General features: G+C 37.7%; 1 protein-coding gene across 3 annotated transcripts in view; it reads left to right on the top strand.

Annotated features, from left to right (window-relative positions):
• Window positions 1–14,261, top strand: part of PSME4 (proteasome activator subunit 4) — a 99,377-nt gene that overhangs the window by 630 nt on the left and 84,486 nt on the right. Inside the window, exon 1 of one of the 3 annotated variants that reach the window (XM_055540081.1) lies at window positions 10,384–10,404. The exons of the other annotated variants lie outside the window; for them this stretch is intronic. The gene's annotated coding sequence lies outside the window, so the exon portion shown is untranslated. Of the gene's footprint in view, window positions 1–10,383; window positions 10,405–14,261 lie in introns of those variants that run through there. 3 annotated transcript variants of the gene reach the window in all.

Genomic DNA, 14,261 nt, shown 5'->3' with positions numbered 1-14,261 from the left:
GAGGGAGCAGAGGATTCGGGCGAACAACTTTTGACTTTTCTTGGTGTTGCCTCCGGTTCTTTCTTCCCCTACGGTTCCCTGCCTCTTCTTATCTCTCAATTCGTGTCTGATAACTTTCTGAATGGGAAGGAGGCCGTAGGGAACTTGTAGGTTCTGCTTTTGGGGGCTTTCTCAGGCTTTGTGGGTTTGCTTGAAAAGATTGATTTAAAATCAGCCCTCAGCGCGTTCTTGGGCCGTGTACCAGACGTTGATGTTGAGAATGGCGAGTCTGAGAACCTCGGGAAAAGTGTGTGTTACTCCTGTGTGACATTTCCTTTGGAAATGTGCGATACTAAGGAAAACAGAGAAGAGAGCTGTCAGGTTGTCCTGGGCGTTATTAGTATCGGGCTTGTGTTAGTTTATGCGCTGTTCAGATGAATATAGATTACTTAAATCAGTTTCAGTTCTATTCTTTGTTACTTTGGCGGGGGGCGAGGGGGGGGCATAACCTGGCTGTAAACAGAGTAAAATACAATTGGGGGAAAGGTTAGAGACTTTATTTGCTAGGTGGGCATCTTCACTGTGTCAGAAGAACTTTTTTAAAAAAAGAATTTTGCTGTATCTTGTTTGGTTAACTGTACATAAAATACGGTAACATTATATGTTCACGCTTGTGGGTATGGATGGGTGAACACACAAGACATAAGTCACTTATCCAGTGTTTACCCAAATCTGCTGAGTGAATTGGGTGATGACTCAGGGTTTTGCAATGCAATAGTCTTCTCTACATTTCCTCACAGGATGATTCTTATCGGCCAATTATTAGGGAGCCTCTGACAAATTTCTCATTCCTAAATGGCTGTGGTGGTGGGAATAATTACTTTTTAAATTAAGGAGTAAAACTAAAACAGTTAGTTTGCCCTTTTCAAAGAGTGACCATAAAATGTCAAGGTTAACAACTCTTCTCTTGATTAGAGTGTAAAGAAGTTTGTGGTACGGAGAAGAATCACTTTTAGTCACAACAGAAGAATGTTTTATAAATGATTACAATTCATAGTTTTTTTCAAGTGAGTTTCCTAGGTTTTTGCATTACTTGGGCACTGTAAAAATAAAGTTATTTTGTCAGTTCCAGTAATTCCTCATTTTAATCACTTAGATTTTTCAGAGAATAATCATTTTTGGGACACAAACAGCTCCTTTTAGAATCAGGATGTATAAATAGACCAGTCTGTGAATTTGTATCAGGTTTGGATATATTGAGAATCTACACAGGCATAGTTTAAGCACTTTTTTTCTGACATTTTTATTGTTACTAAGCTTGGCAAATTAACGCCAGGATATTTATTGTTTTGGGCTTGTTAGGTATCTTTACCTGGAAAGGGCTAAAAATACAGTGGGGAACAGTCCTTGGTGTTTAGGGCAAGATTGCAGTTATATGGCTTAAAAACCTGCAAACCTCAAACCATTTATTTTTTAATTAACCAGGAAGAAGTGCTAGTAGATAGAATTTTATTTTGGAACCTTGTTTAAATTCTGCAAGCTGATTCTTGGGATTGCGCTATGACATTTTGAACTTGGTGGGACATGTTGTAATCTTGGGTGTATTTTTTTCTCCTGTCGTGTTAAGGTGACCTGCTTATAGTTGTGCTTGTTTTTTAAGCCTTGTGTGTGTTGCACAAGTTTACATCTACATGAGGCCAAAACATGTGATGATCGCTGGTAGTTGCCTTAGTAGTGACCATACGTAGTACTTTGTAGAAAAATGGAAAGTAGTAGTGAAAATAAAATCTAATTTCTCCCACTAGCTCTGTGATTGTGTGTCAGTATGCGTGTGAGAGAAGTGAGGGAGATGGACTAAATTATTCCTGAGAAACATTCCTGCTCTGGTATGATTTTTTTTTTTTTATCCTGTAAAGCCTAAAATAAGCCAGTGTGTATCTTTCTACAAGGACTGTTGGAGCAGTTTGTAAAGTACTGGAAATAGTTGCCCAGATCAAGTGCATTCCCAAAGAAGCCCAGAATGTAAATACTGTTCAGGGATACTGGGAGTGGATCCCCGACCAGTACATCCCCAATCTTGGTGTTGCAGGACTGGGTAGAGTTCTCCTTCAGGAGATACTCAGACTCTCCCCTCCAATTTTTTTTTTTTTTTACTTTCTGTTTTATTTTGATGGCTGTAATTACCTTTCAATCCTTCTTAAGACTTGCAGGTCTTTTTAGCAGTTCTCTGTGAAGAAAAGTTATTTCTGTGTATTTTAGAAATTGTCATCGTGATATAATTCAAGGTCTCTTGTTCAGACAGCTTAAAGTATTAGTACTGCCTGTTGAGGAGAGATTGTGTGACATAATACATGAGGGGACTAGTTTTTAAGAAGCAAGGAAACAAATCAGCGAAAAGAGGTACAGACTAGTGGTCTTTGGAACATAGTTGTCAAGACACCTCCTGGACACTGAGCGAAAGATATCTGTAAATAATTGGTGTGGCCCATGTGGAGAATGAAAGGAGTTGAAGAAAGGTAATCTTGAAGTTTGCTTTTTCTTCCTTGTCCTCTTGGACTTTTCCTGAGAGGCAGTGAAGTCTAGGCAAAAGAGGTTTATCTGTACCTGGCTTTGCTGCTGTTGCCATCTTGGTCTTGCTTAACCTTTCTTAGCTTTAGAGTCCTTTTCTGGAGAGTGGGAGTGTAGACTAGAAATGGTTTTTCAAACCTAAACTTAGCAGCAGACTGTTTCATAAAAGCAAAATATTAAACACAAATTTCGATCATTTCTTTTGTGTTTCTTATTTTTAAGTAGAATTTTTATTTTAGCAGAATATGTAAGTTTGGAGTATTATGGAACAAATTTAGATGCTTTGTTTCAGTGGAAATGTTACAATTTTCTGCTGTTTTATAATGAAATGATTGTATTACACTGAGAATCATTTCATTTGCTAATTAAACTGTAGTTCCCATGGTTAATTATTATTAAGAATATTATGTGGCCTTACTAGATAGGAATTGGATTAAACTGAATCATGTATTTAATTAGATTATATAACCACTGGGAACTTGTTTATTCAAGATATACATTATCAAATATATTAACCTCCTCTCTGGAAAGTAATTCGTGACCACAGGAACACCCAAATCACATCATCTCTCTGTTGGAGAAGAAAGAAGAAAATGCTAAACACTAAATCTCAGTTGTCCATTAATATGATGTACTTAACAGAATATCTAATATTTGAGTATTGAAATTGTGAAGTACACAATAAAGATAAGCTTTTTATTTGTAAAAGATTCTTGAAATCTTGGCAAATTGCCATATTCGTCAGTGAGAACCAGTTAGAGAAAGTGATAGAAATAGAAAAAAGTTTGTCTTTGTTATTAAATGGCCACACTCAAAACAGGACCCTAAATTTTGTAGTGAGAAAGTTGATTGTTCATAGGGAAAAACAAAATAAATGAATTAATTGATTTTGGAGACAAGAATTTTTCTGCTAAAGTTGTATGATGAGTTATCTTTCACGTTTTTGTTTTGTTTTAAATTAACATACTATTCTTTAGAGCAGATTTAGGTTCAGAGCAAAATTGAGCAGAAAGTGCAGAGTTCTCATTTACCCCCTGTCCCTACATAGGCATGCGTTTGATTTTTCATAGCAATGTCAAACATCGATTTTTAAAAATATTTGAGGCCCTTCCCATTTTCCAGGGATTTTTCTTTTAACATGTCTTGTCAGTTTTCTTTTCTCTAGCTAACTGGCTGCTTCTGCCAGAGTCTCATTTGTCATTGACAGATTCTTTTTTTTTTTTTTTCTTTTTGAGTTTTAAAGATAGAGTGAAACATTCTATTAGATTACATGTATATTGAACTTAGCATGTTAAGATTTAAAAAAAATATCACCAGTAGAGATTAAATAGCTTGCTAAAGTCACATTTTGCCAAGTGGCAAATCCCATTAAAATTTTTTTAATTAATTAATTTTAATTGGAGGCTAATTACTTCACAGTATTGTGGTGGTTTTTATAATACATTGACATGAATCAGCCACAGGTGTGCATGTGTCCCCCATCCCTCCCAACCCTCTGGGTTGTCCCAGTGCACCGACTTGGAGTGCCCTGTTTCATGCATCAAACTTGGACTGCTGATCTATTTCACATATGGTAATATACAAGTTTCAATGCTGTTCTCTCAAATCATCCCACCCTTGCCTTCTCCCACAGAGTCCAAAAGTTTGTTCTTTATATCTGTGTCTCTTTTGCTGTCTTGCGTATACAGTCGTTGTTACCATCTTTCTAAATTCCATATTATATGTGTTAATATACTGTATTGGTGTTTTTCTTTCTGACTTACTTCACTCTGTATTATAGGCTCCAGTTTCATCCACCTCATTAGAACTGATTCAAATGCGTTCTTTTTAGTAGCTGAGTAATATTCCACTGTGTATATGTACCACAACTTTCTTACCACTTGTCTGCCAGTGGACATCTAGGTTACTTCCATGTCCTAGCTATTGTAAACAGTGCTGCGATGAACACTGGAGTACTTGTGTCTGTTTCAGTTTTGGCTTCCTCGGTGTGTATGCCCAGCAGTGGGATTGCTGGGTCATATGGCAATTCTATTTACAGTTTTTTAAGGAGTCTCCACACTGTTCTCCATAGTGGCTGTACTAGTTTGCATTCCCACCAACAGTATAAGAAGGTTCCTTTTTCTCCACACCCTTTCCAGTATTTATTGTTTGTAGACTTTTTGATATAGCAGCCATTCTGGCCAGGGTGGGATGGTACTTTATTGTGGTTTTGATTTGCATTTCTCTGATGAAGAGTGATGTTGAGCATCTTTTCATGTTTTTGTTAGCCATCTATGTGTCTTCTTTGGAGAAATGTCTGTTTAGTTCTTTGGCCCATTTTTTGATTGGGTCGTTTATTTTTCTGGTATTGAGGTGCATGAGCTGTTTGTATATTTTTGAGATTAATTCTTTGTCAGTTGCTTCAGTTGCTATTTTTTTCTCCCACTCTGAAGGCTGTCTTTTCACCTTGCTTATAGTTACCTTCATTGTGCAAAAGCTTTTAAGTTTAATTAGGTCCCATTTGTTTATTTTTGCTTTTATTTCCATAGAGGGTCATAGAAGATCTTGCTATGATTTATGTCAGAGAGTGTTTTGCCTATGTTTTTCTCTAGGAGTTTTATAGTTTCTAGTCTTACATTTAGATCTTTAATCCATTTTGAGTTTATTTTTGTGTATGGTGTTAGAAAGTGTTCTAGTTTCATTCTTTTACAAGTGGTTGGCCAGTTTTCCCAGCACCACTTGTTAAAGAGATTGCCATTTCTCCATTGTATATTTTTGGCTCCTTTGTCATTGACAGATTCTGATGTGAATAGTTGTCTGACTTTTTTCTTTAAGTATTTTTTATTATGGAAAAATGCTAAACATACACAAGAGAGGAAAGAATAATATAATGAACCTGGGTGTACCCATCACCCATGTTCAGCAGTTATCAACTCAGGGCCAATCATGTTCCTCCTACCACCACACCCTTAGACCTTTTTTTTTTTTTTTGAAGCATATTCTTCATTCATAAATATTTCTGGTATATATCTTTAAGGGAGGAGGAATGAAACAAAAAATCAATACCAATGTCATTATCAAACTTTAAAAAAGTAACAATTTATGTTGATCAGCCTCATGAAGTTGATTTGACTTTTTTGTAGAATTTGTGATTTTACTCTTGAGTTTCCATTTCATTTGCATGGTTTTGTTTAAGGTTTACTGTAAACAGACCTTGTGGACAGAGAGAAAAATAGTTCATTCATGAATGTTTTCATATTGTAACATCTTTCTTTCCCCCTCAACTTTGAAGACATAGAATCAGTCCTGGGGTAACAAGGTCTGCCTTGAATTATCTCTTCTTTTGCTTTTGGCTGTACTCTGAGGTTCATACATTAATACACAGCCTGATGCAAAGTAGTAGAGGCAGGAGTCTGAGCAAATTATTTTGTGAGTGCCTTGTATGGGATGGGCACTGTTTTTGACAATGGGGTTATATCAGTGAAAGAATTTTGCCCTCCAGGGAAGTTCCAGAGTGTTCTTTTTCTTTTAGTGCACATTTTTGTTCATTTAGAACAGAGCAAGCAAGGTATAACTCCATCAAAAAATTGGAGGGTGAAGAAAATATGAATGCTAAGCTCATTACTTAAAAATTCACACTCTTGACAAGTATGTTTTTCATGCCCTACATTGAGACACTGAAAAAGGCAGTTAGAAAAAAATTGGTAGAACAGTACCATTTGTTTTCTTTTGAGATCTGAATTTATTACTTAAAAACAATTTCTTCAAGTGGTCTTGATAAAGTGTTTATTAAATGAAATTGTCTTGAAGTAAATGGTCTTAACTGAAGTGAAAGGCAAATTCCTAATGTTTTTAAGGGGCAATTACTAGTGAATAAGTGCACGACTTCTAAACCTGTTGTTGTCATTGTAGAACCTAGAGGTTCTCTTTCTGCTGTTAAATGCTACTCATTTCTAGTGAACCTCCCTCCCCAATTTTAAATATAAAATTCAAATCTGTGTTTCCCTTTAGCCTTTGTAGAAAATTTAGACCTAAATCTCTTGTGTACCATGTGAAAAGCAAGCTGAGAACATGATAATGAGAGCAACATCTAGCAAACAACAACCAAAACCCTCTGCATTCATTGAGACTGGCCTCTGAATGTTAAAAGCAGCGCATACTATAAATATTCCCATTTGGAATCCTAAAGTTGGCTACTTCCATATTCGGCCTAGGCATTTCTTCCCTTTTAGTGTACTCTCTTGTGATTCCTTATTCATTCTTTTACATTCTTTGTGTACCTGCCTTCCCTCTACTGTGAGCTCTTTTGGGGTCAGAGTCTTTGATATTGACCTCTCCTTCATCGCACTGCCAATGGCACCCCACTCCAGTACTCTTGCCTGGAAAATCCCATGGACAGAGGAGCCTGGTGGGCCACAGTCCATGGGGTTGTTAGGAGTCAGACATGACTGAGTGACTTCACTTTCACTTTTCACTTTCATGCATTGGAGAAGGAAATAGCAACCCACTCCAGTGTTCTTGCCTAGAGAATTCCAGGGACGGGGGAGCCTGGTGGGCTGCCATCTATGGGGTCGCACAGAGTCAGACACACTGAAGCGACTTAGCAGCAGCAGCAGCATTGCAGCCCCGGCATATTGGATAGCATATATACATTCATAGGTACTCAGTAATGTTAGAATTAACAGTTTTGTTGTCAACTAAAACATTATGCAGTTTCTAATGAATTATTACTTTGACAGTCAAAATGGAGAAAAATGAATTTGGGGTGAGATCTATTTTAATATTGACTTCCCTGGTGGCTCAGACGGTAAAGCGTCTGTCTACAATGCGGGAGACCTGGGTTCGATCCCTGGGTCGGGAAGATTCCCTGGAGAAGGAAAAAGGCAACCCACTCCAGTACTCTTGCCTAGAAAATCCCATGGACGGAGGAGCTTGGTGCAGGCTACTGTCCATGGGGTCGCAAAGAGTTGGGCACAACTGAGCAACTTCACTTCACTTCTATTTTAATATTGGGTTCAAAAGAAAGTGTATATTTAACCAAAGAAGTGGAGGGAAGGAGCCATCTTGGTTGAGGAAGAGAATGGTGTAACCTAAAGAGAGAGGGAGTGTAAAGGGAATGGGTTTTAACAGTTATTTAGAGAAGAGAGCAGATTGTATCGGTTGCATCAGGGACTTTGAAATCCTCATTTAAAAATAAAGCTATCATTATTGTTAAATATTTAGTGTTTAAAAATTTAGAGTATCATTACTACAATTTTTTGATAGATGAACCATAAAATTTTGTAATGGTCATTACCTTTTTATGCCAATTTGGCTTTAAAAATAATAATAATACCTAGATCCTAAATTTTAGAGTTAAGAAAATGTAATAAAGGCCTTTTCCCTTTCTAAGAAAAAAACTTAACACCATTGCAGCTGTGAAATGGATGTGAAAATAGTATTTTAGTTCAAGTAAGTTGGAAATTGCTTAAGAATTATTAAAAATGCTTTATAATCTTGTAATGGTAGGCAGCTTAAATAGAATGTTAGTAATCTTTGGGTTGTTAAGTGTGGGTGTTTCATTTCATTTTCTGACAATTCTCTTTTTTCCTTTCTACTTAATTTTTTTAGTTGAAGTATAGTTGATTTTCGATATATGTTACAGGTATACAAGATGATTCACAATTTTTAAAGACTGTACTCCATTTATGAAGCGAGAATCACTCAGTCGTGTCCAACTCTTTGCGACCCCTTGGACTATACAGTCCATGGAATTCTCCAGGTCAGAATACTGGAGTGGATAGCCTTTCCCTTTTCCAAGGGATCTTCCCAACCCGGGGATTGAACCCAGGTCTCCCACATTGCAGGTGAATTCTTTATCAGCTTAGCCACAAAGGAATCCATTTATAGTTACTATAAAATATTGGTTATATTCCTTGTATTGTACAGTATGTCCTTGTAGCTTATTTTATACATAACAGTTTGTACTTCTTAATTCTCTCCTCCTATATTGCCCCTCCCTCTTACCTTTCCCCACTGGTAACCACTAATTCTCTGTATGACATTTTCCTTTTTTTAAGCCAGGGATGAAGGAAGTTTTTATAGCAAGAAATTTTATGAATGTTCATGAGTGCTTGTATTTTGGACACATCCCTGAAGAGTTTAGTTGGCATAGCTTGTGTTCTAAGGGAAGGTAGGTTATTTCCAGAGATCCTAGTTAATAAAATGTTCTCAAAGTTCTGTCAACATATACAAAACAGAGGTCCCTGTTTGGTGTATAGCAGGAGAAAAATTGTGATTTAACAATCTAGGAATGATTTTAGAAGTGTGATTTTTAAAATAAAGTTTAACAGACAGATATCCTAAGACCTTTTCACTGTGTTTTTTTTTTGTTTGTTTGTTTGTGTGTGAAATTCTCATCATATTTTATCCAAAGGTTCATTTTTAAGTGTTTTAACCCGAATTTGGGGTTATGACCAAAGACCTGTGAATTCAGTTTGGTAGGTCTCAACCACTTTGGGTGTGATTTGGTTTGGTTTGTTGAACTAGACTAAGATTATTAGAGTGACTTTAGAAGTAATAAAGGTGAATGATCATGACCTTTGTTTCAATTATACATATGTTTTTGTGTATGCTACATTCTATATTTATTACTGTGGATTGTGGCCAAAAAATTTTGAAAGCTACTCATTTTTCAAGTTTCTTTCAATACTTTAGATATATAATCCACACCTACTTATTGAGCTATCAAGATACAAAAGATGAAAATAAAAAGTCTCAACGGTTTAAAAATATCAGTGCGAGTATGCACGCTCAGTCGTGTCCAACTCTTTGTGACCGTGTGGACTGTAGCCTGCCAGGCTTCTCTGTCCACGGGATTCTCCAACCAAGACTACTGGAGTGGGTTGCTATGTCCTCCTCCAGGGAATTTTCCTGACCCAAGGAAAGGAAAGGAGACCCAGGTCTCCCACATTGCAGGCAGATTCTTTACCGCTGAGGCACCAAGGAAGCCCCCAAAATATCAGTAACCTAAGGGATTTTACAAGAGACCATTCCCCATTACCACTGGAGTGGGTAGCCATTCCCTGATCAGGGGATCTTCCTGACCTAGGAATTAAACCCAGGTCTCTTGCATTGCTTCCCTGATTGCTCAGTTGGTAAAGAATCCGCCTGCAATGAGGGAGACCTGGGTTCGATCTCTGGGTTGGGAAGATCCCCTGGAGAAGGGAAAGGCTACCCACTCTAGTATTCTGGCCTGGAGAATTCCATAGACAGTCCATGGGGTTGCAGAGTTGGACACGACTGAGCGACTTTCACTTTCACTTTGCCTCCTGCATTGCAGGCAGATTCTTTGCCAACTGAGCCACAGGGAAGCCCCATAGATTGTTAAATGAGTGGTATAGATACTACTTACCATCTGTTGAGGGCTCAGTATGTGCCAGCAGTATGCTAAAGGCTTTATATTTGTTATTTCATTTGATTTTCACAATTAACTGTAGGTACATTTATTATCTCAGCTTCCCTGGTAGCTCAAACAGTAAAGCATCTGCCTGCAGTGTGGGAGACCTGGGTTCGATCCCTGGGTCGGGAAGATCCCCTGGAGAAGGAAATGGCAACCCACTCCAGTACTCTTGCCTAGAAAATTCTCTGGATGGAGGAGCCTGGTAGGCTACAGTCCATGGGATTGCAAAGAGTTGGACACAACTGAGCAACTTCACTGACTGACATTTATTATCTCAGTTTTACCTTTGAAGAAATGAATCTTACGTTATGTAACAGCCAATTTGCTTGCTGACCACAGTGCTTTTGCTCTTAACCATATGTCCAGAGTAAGGAAAGCTGCCTGGGCTGTATCACCTGGGAAAACTGCAGCTGAGCCTTGAGATAAGATTTGATTAGGTAAGGAGGAATTTGGAGGAAGATGTTTAATGTGTGGGAACAGAGGTGGAGCAAATTGAGCACACGTGTTAGTCTGTACTCAGACCATCATATTGAAATAATCAGTTGTCTGTCCCTCTCTCTAGGCTGCATGCTGTAGGGCCATTTGTTATTTATTTTTGTTTCCATTGCCTGTTGCCATGTCTGGCTCTTAAATGATAGTACAACATTTCAAGAAATGAATGCCACTCTTCTATGCTTCAAGAGAGAAGCAACTGGGAGAAAAATAGAGGCATCATTAGGTGTTAATAGTGAATGACTTTACTAGAGATTGTTGTGTCAATTTTAGTAAGTCGTAGAGGACATAACTCTGACATATAATATGCTGAAGCTCCAGTGTGTTATTCAGCCTGTGGTAGGTGGGGGTTAAGAGGAGAGTAAACCTCGGGTCTCTTTGTTCCTTTAGTGCCTTCCATCAGAGGTATTATGCTACACTTGATAAAGATGACAGACCTGGCTTTCAGGGTTTTGGAAACCTACTCTCAGTGTGTTAAACGAGTTTGTTTAACTTGGTCAGATATTCATTGTCAGTTTGAAGGTTTTTTTGTTTTTTGTTTTAAAAACAGAACTAGCCGTGGAGGAGCTACAATACTTAAGTCATTGTATTTCTCAAGGTGTACTTGTACAGTCGGTTGCAAAAAAGTTTCTCAGTGTTCACCTTGTTTCATCTCTGGTAAGAGCTGAGAGTTAAATATTAGTGATACAGAGGTCCCTGCCACCACATTTTATAGGCATTGAACAGTGGTTTGAGCTTTCGTTGAGTAAAAAAAAATAAATAAGCAGTAAACAATATCTATATTATCATTAATTTGTGTTTTTGAAAAGTATATACATATGTACATTTGTATATAAAGTCTGGAAGGATATTATCTAGGCTATTAACAGTCATAGGCAACAATTTTCAAATTTGTATGCTTGCTGTACTATTTGAATCATTTAAATAAGTATATATTGCTTTCCTGATAAAATAATAACTCCCCCCCTCCCCAGTAATATTTTCCTCTCAGTTCTCAAGGATGCAACTTATAGTTGGTTAAAAAAATGAAGAAAATGTATAGGTTTATTGTCCCATCCACAGATTTCCAGCATGGTTCAGTATAGATGTTGAAGGAACATTGTCTTATAATCTATAACTTAACTCATTATTTATTCTCTGGGTTGCCCCCCCCCTTTTTTAAGGTATTAATTTTTTATATTTTTTAAAGGCAAATTATCTTAAGACTATACGTTTAGCCTCACAAGTAGTTAGAGAAATATAAATTGAAACATTGTATTAGTGTTATATTTTTAATGATTTAAGTGGATTTTAAAAAGCATAAATTATGCTCCCATCAGTCTGCTTAGGTGCTGCTACTGCTGCTAAGTCGCTTCAGTCGTGTCCGACTCCGTGCGACACCACAGACGGCAGCCCACCAGGCTAGGCCGTCCTTGGGAGTCTCCAGGCAAGAACACTGGAGTGGGTTGCCATTTCCTTCTCCAATGCATGAAAGTGAAAAGTGAAAGTGAAGTCGCTCAGTCGTGTTGACTCCTAGCGACGCCATGGACTGCAGCCCACCAGGCTCCTCCATCCATGGGATTCTCCAGGCGAGAGTACTGGATGGGGTGCCATTGGTGCAGTGGTTCTCAAACATAGCGAGACATCTGGGAAACTTAGAAGAAAACAGCTGGTACCTGGAGCTCCATTCTAGCATAGTTAAATCACTGTCTTTCATGCCCATTAATCAATTATCTATCCCCATAGCCTTGTGAGGAAACCCAGGTTTCATACACATGCACTGAAGGTTAAATGACTTGCCCATGGGACTGACATAGAGCAGTTTGAATTCTTAGAAAACTTGTAGAACCAATTTGTTCATGCTTGCTTGGCTATTGTGTTGAAATACATAACTGTTCTCTCTATCCAGAGTTGATGATAATGTTGGGAGTTGCAAAGCAACTTAACATGGAAATGTAAGACATCCTCCCCTGTAGATAGCACCTTTGTTGCCTTCGTCCCAAGCAGCAGTCACTTGGAATTAACATCCTTATTTGGTTGTTTGTGATAATCTATTCCTTTTCTTGATCCTCAGTTTGATTTTTTTGAAGGGGAAATAGAACAAGTAATGTTCTTTTGGCTGTGTCTTCTTTTTTTTTTTTTTTTAATTTATTTTTAATCACTTTACAATGTTGTATTGTTTTCTCTTGTACAACAATATGAATCAACCATAAGTATATATTTATCCCCTCCCTCTCCAGCCTCCCTCCCACCCCACCAGCTGTGTCTTCTTGTCACAGAAGGTTGCTTTTCTTGCTGTGTTCCTCTACCTAGAGCTGTCTTTTGTGCCTCTTGCCACCTCTTTCCCCAGCTGCTCAGATGATACTGAACTTTAGTTCCCTATTCAGAGTCATGACAGCTCTCTAATCTTTCAAGATTGGGTCCAATAATCACTTACATATAATGAAACTTTTGGTTAAAAAAAATCACAAAATTCTAATGATAAACTGCATTTATGCCCCTCCTTCAGTATATTACTTAGTTTTCTGGTAAATGTCTCCTTACATCTGATTTTGAGTTCTTGACCTAAAGGAACAATTTGGGTCATACTGTACATGTCATTTGTTCTAGAAATGCTTTTTGAATAAACACATAATTGAGCGAAAAGAGGAGAGGTGGGTTTATGAGGAAACCTTTCATTTTATCTGTTCATTTACTGTTTCTAGCAGTGAGAAGCTATATCTACATTTTTAACATAATGTATTTCAGGACTTAGTCATGGAATGAAGTCAAAGTAATTCTCCTTTAGATTTATCTGATAATTTTACCTTTTTAAATTTTTTCTATTTCGTGGCACCTTCGGAACAGCGGTTCCCTGGTGGCTCAGACGGTAAAGAACCCACCTTCAATGCAGGAAACCTGGGTTCGATCCCTGGGTTGGGAAGATCCCCTGGAGAAGGGAACAGCTACCCACTTCAGTATTCTGGCCCGGAGAATTCCGTGGACAGAGGAATCTGGCAGGCTGCAGTCCATAGGGTTGCAAAGAGTTGGACATGACTGAGCGACTTGTACTTAGGAACAGGAGAGAAAGACTGGAGCTGATATGGTGTATAGATAGTATATATGTTTATTTTTTTGGTAGAGGGAGGAGTTGAAGTTACTGTGTGAAATAAATTAATTTTGGAGTTGGTCAAGGATTTCATTGATCATCTTAGTTTTCCTGGCTATAAAATACTTGTCGTTTAGCCCTAGCTGTCAGGTATTAAAACACATTTTAAAAAATTCCTGTTGTCTACAATTTTTTTTTTTTTTTTTTTTTTTTTTGCATTTGTGGGTGTCTCTTTAAAAAGTTTTTCTTGGAGTATAGTCGATTTACACTGTTGTGTTAGTTTCAGTTGTACAGCAAAGTAAGTTGTACATATATTCACTCTTTTTTAGATTCTTTTCCCATATAAGCCATTATAGAGTATTGAGTAGAATTCCCTGTTATGCCTCACTTTTTATTCAAATATTTTACATTTTAGTACAGTTTTTATTATGTTAAAATTAACTCTTGCACTTTTCTTTAGAGATATTTCTAATTAATCATTTGTTGGTGATATGAATGGAGCAGTATTCAACTATTGTTCTTTTTTATTTGGGAGCCATACAGGAAGCCTACTGACTTTTACAAAAACTGTTCTGCAAATTTTCTTATGTAGTCTGAAAGCGGTTTTTTAGTTGATTGTTTCAGGGCTCCCTGGTGGCTCAGATGATAAAGAATCCCCTTGCCATGCTGGAGATGCAGGTTCGATCCCTGGATTGGGAAGATCCCCTGGAGAAAGGGAATGGCAACCCACCCCTG

Source organism: Bubalus kerabau, chromosome 11 (genome assembly GCF_029407905.1).
Source record: "Bubalus kerabau isolate K-KA32 ecotype Philippines breed swamp buffalo chromosome 11, PCC_UOA_SB_1v2, whole genome shotgun sequence".
Classification (NCBI taxonomy): domain Eukaryota; kingdom Metazoa; phylum Chordata; class Mammalia; order Artiodactyla; family Bovidae; genus Bubalus; species Bubalus kerabau.
The sequence above is the reverse complement of the archived record's forward strand: the minus strand, read 5'-3'. Positions and strand labels throughout refer to the sequence as shown.